Genomic DNA, 8496 nt, shown 5'->3' on the forward strand with positions numbered 1-8496 from the left:
TCCTTCTCTGACGGAGCAGAACTGGCTCTGCAGACTCCTCCAGCTTCACTACAGTACACAGGAAGAGTACACAGTGTGCATTATTGTCAGATCTGACAAGATCATCTGCATGCTTGTTTCTGGTGTTATTCAGACACCACTGCAGCCAAATAGATCACTAGGGCTGCCAGGCAACCGGTATTACTTAAAAGGAAATACGTTTGGCAGTGAGAGGTGAGAGGGATATGGAAGAAACCTTTTGGAAATATGGAAGTGAGAGGGATAGTGAGGCAACCATATTTGTATCCTTTAAAAAATGCACATTGCCTGGCTGTCCTGCTGATCCTCTGCCTGTAATACTTTTAGCCACAGACCCAGAACAAGCATGTAGATCAGACGTTTTTGGCTGATGTCTGACTGGATTAGCCGCATGCGTGTTTTAGGTGTGTGATTCAGAGACCACTGATGCATGTATGATCAGCTGGACTGCCAGGCAACTGGTATTGTCTAAGTAAAATGTATAATAGGTAGCCAAAGGTGTCCCCCACCCCCCAAAAATAGGTAGCGCTCCAGTAAAGGTAGGTAACCAAATGTGCAACCCCCCCCCCAAACATAGGTAGCCACCCCCAGTATAGTAACCAAGGTGTCCCCTCAGTATAGGCAGTGTTTCCCAGTATTGGTAGCCAAGATGTCCGCCCAGTATAGGGGGTGGGACTTAATCCAGGGGCATGGCACCCCAAGACTAATGGCGCTTCAGGCAATGCCCTAGAATGCCTTTGCCTAAAAACGGCCCTGCACTAATTTGTAAGAAGTAGGGGATACAGCAGGAAACACTATCCACGCCACCAAGCAAATAGGTTTAGTAAAGTTTAGTATGTCTTACAAATTAGTGGTTGTAACTAAATTGCTGTGAGCAGGGAGTGGCAGTTGGTCTACGAGGTTTCCCGCTGGGTCCTCTCTACTAGACTAGCTCCAGCAGACCTTAAACACTACCCAGGGCCAGTTCTGGCTACAATGGGGCCCTGGGGCAAAAGTAACTTGGGGACCCCCTGCCAACCAAATCACCACCATCAGGGCCCTTGAGCCAGCTGCCAGGCCCTATCCACACCCCGTCACACAATATCATTAGGTATTCATCATTTGTCCCTTAAAAAGCATTTTTGGAGTTCCCATTATTCACCTCCTCCTTTTCCTATACAGAGTAAACACACAGCATCCCTGCTGTCTTGGGTCACCATAGCTGGAGGGAAGGAGGGGCACCTTGGGAGACCCACAGGCACTGGGGCTGTGGGGCAATTGCCCCCTTTGCTTCTATGGAAGCTCCGGCCCTGCCTCTACCTTAGCTGGGTTTAATCCAGTCTGCCTACATAGTTTAAAGTAACTGTACAATGAAGGAAATTTGTTAAGTCTGGCACTCAGTGGTATGGGGGTGATTGGGCCAACTGCACCTCAATTAGTATACCCCGTCCTGTTCCACTCCGCTCTGCTTAATATACTGCTATGTGTAGAGGGGGCGTGCCTCCGGGCAGGAAAAACACAATGTCAATGCAGAACAAACAGAGCAGCCCGTGCACCGCTTCTCAACTCACATAAGCTTTATTTCCTTCAGCAGGCGTGTATACACATAATCCAACTTGACAACAGGAATAATGTAAAGTGGTTAGATCTGACCTGTTCCAGATTCCGATGCAGGACGGATGCGGGGGTGTGACCAGGGGGTGTGGGGACAGTGCAACAGCCGTTTCGCACCGGTGTGGCGCTTGTTGTCGTGCTATAGTCCCAGGTAGTAGATAGTTTAAAGTAACTATGACTTTTAAATAAAAAAAAAATCTCATACTTACCTCGATACAGGGAAGCCTCTCAACCCTTCAGAGGCTTTCCATGCCCTCATCCAGATCACCGATCCAGCTCTGGGACTCTCTCGAGGCCAATCTTCTGTTCATTAACAAGCACAACTACAACCGAACACTGCCATTCCAGCGCAGGAGACTTGGGCGCAGCAGTGAGTAACTTCAGCGCTGTCAGAAGACGGAGCTGAAGTTACTTATAACACACTATAATTCAGCCTCCTGCAATTACTGGAAGCCAACTTATTTAATTCCCCACCATCCATAGCGGCCTGGAGGGGGAATAGTATTTAACATTGATGGGAATTTGTGCAGGAGCAGGATAAGCCATAGAGGCTGTATCCTGCGCCCAAGTCTCCTGAGCTGATTCCTCTCATACGCACTACAAGTCTGCCTGCACTGCAGCACAGAGCCAGCTCAGCAGGGACTTATTAAGGGGAAAAGGTGCCCTAGGCAAGACAACAGCTTTGGCCCATTGGCTGTTTCAGTAAAATTTGGTGGGGGGCTGGGGGCTAGGGTCAGCCAGCCGCCTGGACACTCACCAGGCCTTTAAGTGCTTTGTGAATGATCCGGCTCCAGAGCTTGGCGTAAATGAACGGCTCTGTGCGCCTGCACTTGTTCACAGATGCAAGTGCAGTCTCGCAGTCGTCAACAAGCCTTTGTCAGAGAGTTTTGGGGACTTCCAGCACCGGAATGGTGAGGTGGACAGTGGAAGCCACTAGATTATCCAGGAAGGAACCTCTCTCTACTGGGGTATCAAATAGGGTAATTTGTTTCCCCTACAGGTACACTTTAATAGGGAGAGGAAATATACAGTTGATCACCCCTGTTGTGCTGAGCATCTGCAATGCATTCAGTGGCGTAGCTAAGGAGCAGTGGGCCCCGATGCAAGTTTTACAATGGGGCCCCCCAAGCACTCTATACGTAACAATTGATACGGCGCACCAAAACCTGCCAAGGGCAACTACAGTGTAAGAGGTGCAAGAAGGGAATGGGGAACAGTTTGTTAAGGATTACCACTATTCAAAGTATCTATAGAAGTGATTATTATGAGCACAGGACCAATAGAGAGCTAATACTGTAGTTGACAGAGGGCCCTTCGGGGCCCCTCTGGCCCAAGGGCCCCGATGCGGTCGCTACCTCTGCAACCCCTATTGCTACGCCCCTGAATGCATTGCAAAGTGAATCTGCTACACCTACAACCAAGACCATACCTCCCAACTTTTTGAGATGAGAAAAAGGGACACTTAAGCCACACCCCTGGACACGCCCTCACCATGCCTCTAGTCACGCAGACCATAAATATTTCATAAGAAACATATGTTGTTTTATAATTCAAACCACACTGGTCCTTTCTATCCTGGTTCATTTTCCTTCATATTAACATTTTACAATTAGTAATATATCCATTTAAAGTTTGGGAATAAAGTTTAAAGTCAATCAAACACATGTTTAGTATAGAAATATAGATATTTACATAGAAAGAGGGACAAAGTCCTGAAAGAGGGACAAATGATTAGGAAAGAGGGACAGAGGGACAGGGCTCCCAAAAAGGGACTGTCCCTCCGAAAAAGGGACAATTGGGAGCTATGCCAAGACCAGAACACTTTCATATGATCATGCGCTAAGGAAGAGTCGAGTAGTGTTGTCCGGATCATGAACGATTAGGATGATCCGAATCTATTTTATGAGTCGATCATCCGAATCATCAAAATGAGTGATTCGGATTGCAAAAGGGGCGGGGCCAGGAGCGACACGCCCCCTCTCAGCGGGCAGCGGGGTCCTGGAAACAGAGCTGAGATGGATCGCTCTGTTGTATGGGAGGCAGCCTTGCAGGGAGACAAGTAGATGAGAGAGAGGGGACATGGGTGCCACTGCCAGATATGTGTAGAGCACACATACTGGCTATAACGTGCTGCCCATTATAGGCTGTCTGTTCCGTAGTTGTGCACAGTGATCACATTGGAAGCTTTTGGCTCAGCACAGCTCGGTAACTTTGCAGACAGTGTGATTGAAAGGCAATATAATCCTCCTGCACTCGGCACTAAACAGCTGCACTTATCTTCTGGGAATGCTTTCTTTCACTGTGCGACCTTTTCTTTCAAAGTGTACAGATGAACATATAGGTGAAATATATGTAAAGCATATGACTTCAGCATGTGGGTATTATGTGCAAACATTTCTGCTCTCTGCTCGTCCCTCCTCCCTTCTCTGTCCACTCCCTGCCCTCTGTCCATCTTCTCCCCTTCTCTGTGTGTCCACCCCCCTCCCCTTCTCCTGTCCACAGACCTGTCCTGCTGTTCATTTCACCCCCGAATGCTTCCGGTAGTAAAATGATCCGAGATTCGAATCAAAGATCCGGATCTCTTCAATGATCCGATTCGAATCATCCGGATCATTGAAAAGATCCGAACTTCCCATCTCTAGAGTCGAGAACATTCAAAGGAGAAGATGTTAGGGAAGTGAGCAGCACTGAGGACGGCATGGTATTCGTAAGACCGCCATCTTATGGACAACAAGAGAACTGCGACCTGCATTCATCTCTAAATCATCCACTTTCTGCCTCACGTATTTAGAAGGAACGAGCAGATTTTTTTTCTTTATCATCTTTGCTTTTTTTTCTTCACTGCAGTCTTCATAAGCTGAAATTACTAGATCCATAGCCAAATCTCTAATATTAAGATCCTAATACCTAATTTCAAGGGGAGCATCCAGGCAGAGAAAGTGCTGTAAGACCAGAAGTCATAACCGGAAGTGGTCAGGCAGCTGGGACTGGCGGGAAAAAGAAGAGGAGGTAAATACTGTAGTTGTTTAAATTACCATGTAGCGACGTTATATTAGAGATGGGAAGTTCGGATCTTTTCAATGATCCGGATGATTCGAATCGGATCATTGAAAAGATCCGGATCTTTGATCCGAATCTCGGATCATTTTACTACCGCAGCATTCGGGGTGAAATGACTAGCAGGACAGGTCTTTCCCTGCTGTGGACAGGAGAAGGGGAGGGGGGCAGACACACAGAGAAGGGGAGAAGATGGACAGAGGGCAGGGAGTGGACAGAGAAGGGAGGAGGGACGAGCAGAGAGCAGAAATGTTTGCTTGCACACAATACCCACATGCTGCAATCATGTTTTACATATATTTCACCTATATGCTCATCTGTATACTTTGAATGGAAACGTCGCACAGTGAAAGAAAGCATTCCCAGAAGTGTAGTGCAGCTGTTTAGAGCCAAGTGCAGGAGGATCATATTACGCTGCAATCACAGTGCCTGCAAAGTTACAGAGCTGTGCTGAGCCAAAAGTTTCCAATGTGCTTCCAAAAGCGTTCACTGTGCACAACTACGAACAGACAGCCTGTAATGAGCAGCACGTTATAGCCAGTTATGTGCTCTACACATATCTGGCAGTGGCACCCATGTCCCCTCTCTCTCATCTACCTGTCTCCCTGCAAGGCTGCCTCCCATCCCATCCAACAGAGCGATCCATCTCAGCTCTGCTTCCAGGACCCCGCTGCCCGCTGAGAGGGGGCGTGTCGCTTCTGGCCCCGCCCCTTTTGCGATCCGCATCACTCATTTTGATGATTCGGATGATCGACTCATAAAATAGATTCGGATCAAAGATCCGAATCGTTCATGATCCGGACAACACTACGTTATATTGGAGGTCCCATGTGGAGCACATGGGGGGAGTGAATGTGGATCCAGGTTGCAGAAATGTGAGTGGTGATGGAAGGACAGCAGCCTATTCCCACACTATCAGAACACACACACCAGAGGGCAAACCCAGGATTTTCAAGGGGGGGATTCCTGAAACGTCTCCCTCAGCCTCGCACAATACAGTATAATAATATGGTAGGACAGTGGACATCATGCTGGGTACACATAATGCAATTTCCCGTCCGACCGACAATGGCATTGATCAGGAGCAGTTTGGATACAGATAATAACGAGCACAGCCAACATTGGTAATGAAGGGGAAAGTGAAGCAATCTCAGTACCTGACTGCTGCTCCATGCTCTGTACATGCTCTGCTGCTACATCCAAATTCAACTGTAGCAGGAAAAGAAAGGGGCAGTGCTGTGAGCTGCAGGATGCCTGCAGATATTCTGGTGTCTAAGGCCCCGTTCACACTTGTGGTTCGAGTCCGCAAGTGTCCGGGGGTCCGGTGGCCGCAAAGAGACCGTACGGGTCTCTGCGGTGGCCACAAGGCGGCACAAGTTGCGGATCCGGAATGTATCAGTTCCGGCTACAATAAAGTAGCCGGAACTAGATACATTGCAGTGCCGGAAAGGCACTGCAAGCATGGGGGATACCGGCATGTAGTCCGGGCCCCCCAAGTGGCATAGGACCGGTGCTGGAAGCATCCGGTCCTATTGCCAGTGTGATGGGAAACATCCATTTCCCATTGCACAGCATGGCCGCATGCGAAGGGTCAGGATCCGGCCCGGGTCCACAGCCGCACCGGGACGGACTGAAAAATAGCGCATGTTGGAAAAAAAGCCGGACCGTCCCGGAGCTGCGTTCCCGGATCCGGACGGCGCGCGAGTGTGAATGGATACATTGATTAACAATGTATCCATTCACCATCCGCTGTGTATGGAGTGTTCCGGGTCCGGGGAAGCCGGACCTGGAACGCTAATGTGAACCGGGCCTAACTTGTGCCTGTCCCCAGACACTGGTCTGAGGGGGGATTCTGGGCAGCTATAATTCCCCCCCCCCCCCTGCGTTTGCCTATGCTAGACTTAGCCGACACAGAGAAATCAGCTTTACTGCATCATTAGCCTGTAATAATCCTTACATTCTTGTGTCCCACCCTCTCTGGCTGCCACAGGTAGACTCTATGTGGGCCACTCTTGTGCCCCGAGTGCATGCTGCACAGACAGGAGCTGATTCGCAGCTAGGTGTTCCAGAACCTGGGAACAGATAGCTGTGCCCCTATGGGGAACTATGGGGCTAGTCTGCTTTAGGGGACCCAGCAGGAAACCTTATAGGGAAATTCCGCTAATGTGATTGGGTGGACAGTGCCCTCTTGAACTGCTAGGTTTCCAATAAGTTGTTATAAACTACACCCACACTATTTGGCCAATCACAATGCTTTGTGTTGTAGTGATTGAACTGAGAGAACTGGTCCCTATGAGGTTCTCTGCTGGGTCCCCTAAAGTAGACTAGCTCCCCATTTGGTAAAATGGGCATGACCATGCAACACAGCCAAATCTACATGAACTTAGCAGCGGTATAAGACGGCCTGGACCAAGCCCCTCTCCTTTAACCATTTCACCTCCAAGGGTTTTTTTCCCCTTAAAGAAACAGAGCAATTTTCACCTGTCAGCGCTCCTTCAATTCATTCGCCTATAACTTTATTATTACTTATCACAACAAAACAATCTATATCTTGATTGTTTTGCCATTAATTAGGCTTTCTTTGGGGGTACTTTTTGCTAAGCATTATTTTATTCTAATTGCAGCAAGAGGTTAGCGCTCACAGCAAAGTATTCCTACCAGGCTCCTGTCACAAGTATAGCACCAGTTCGCCTCCTCTATAACAATATGTCAAACACTTTTCATAGAGGTTGGCGCTCACGGTGCTTTTCAGGAATTAGTCACTGTATGCAGATCATAACAGTTAAAAACGAAACATTCACAATTTAAAGTCCATCCATCAACAAATAAAACATGAGCGATTCTTCATAAAAACGGGTTGCAAATCTTCAGATGTATAGAGGCCGCCACCACACCCTTTGTGTGCCACTCACCGCAATAAACAGACCAACCAATGGTCTATATGCACATCGGGACCGTTCCCGGGTCGTCCCCCACCTCTCTGGCACCAATGAGTTGCAAGGTCCTCCCTTTAGTCCGACACTCCTCTTGTTTACCTCAATAAAAAGCCTCATATAGTGCAATATTGCTTAAAAAGGTTTATTAATAAAAAAAATAATACAGGTTGCACTCACATGCTCCTCCTTAAAATGCTCGCTCAGAGTAATTTGTTTAAACGGGCTCTCCCCCGTAATTGATGGCCAGGGCTGGCAGGCTCCGGATAAACGGTGGGATTTGATATGTCTATTTTGGGGTTTGTCTCGCAATTTGCCAAGGGATCCTGACTATGAGGGGTTGTTATGATGTGAACTCGTTCCCTGCTGTAGTCAGATATGATGGGTATTGAGAGGTGTTTTTATGGGAAGAACTGTATAGATATGTGCTCGAAGATTGATATGTCCTGAAGGTATGCATCGTTATGTTGGCATATGATAAGTTTTAGATGTATGTATATACAGCGTACACTGTATAAACTTTGCCCCACTGATGGCGGAACTAGCGGGCTGCGGGGGGAAGGCGGGCGCATTGTGACGTGATACATAAGGGAAGCTAAGCGCATCAGACTCCGTGCCCCATTTATGACGAAATCGATCGGGCGGAGTCTGATGCGGAAGGACTACTAGCGTCTATCAGCGGTGGCGAGGCGGCGAGCGCGGAAGGCCCTAACATCCACCGAGCGCGCGGCGGAGGTGAGAGCGACCATACGTTTATCCGGAGCCTGCCAGCCCTGGCCATCAATTACGGGGGAGAGCCCGTTTAAACAAATTACTCTGAGCGAGCATTTTAAGGAGGAGCATGTGAGTGCGACCTGTATTATTTTTTTAATAATAAACCTTTTTAAGCAATATT

The sequence above is a fragment of the Hyperolius riggenbachi genome, chromosome 10, assembly GCF_040937935.1.
Source record: "Hyperolius riggenbachi isolate aHypRig1 chromosome 10, aHypRig1.pri, whole genome shotgun sequence".
In the NCBI taxonomy this organism is placed as follows: domain Eukaryota; kingdom Metazoa; phylum Chordata; class Amphibia; order Anura; family Hyperoliidae; genus Hyperolius; species Hyperolius riggenbachi.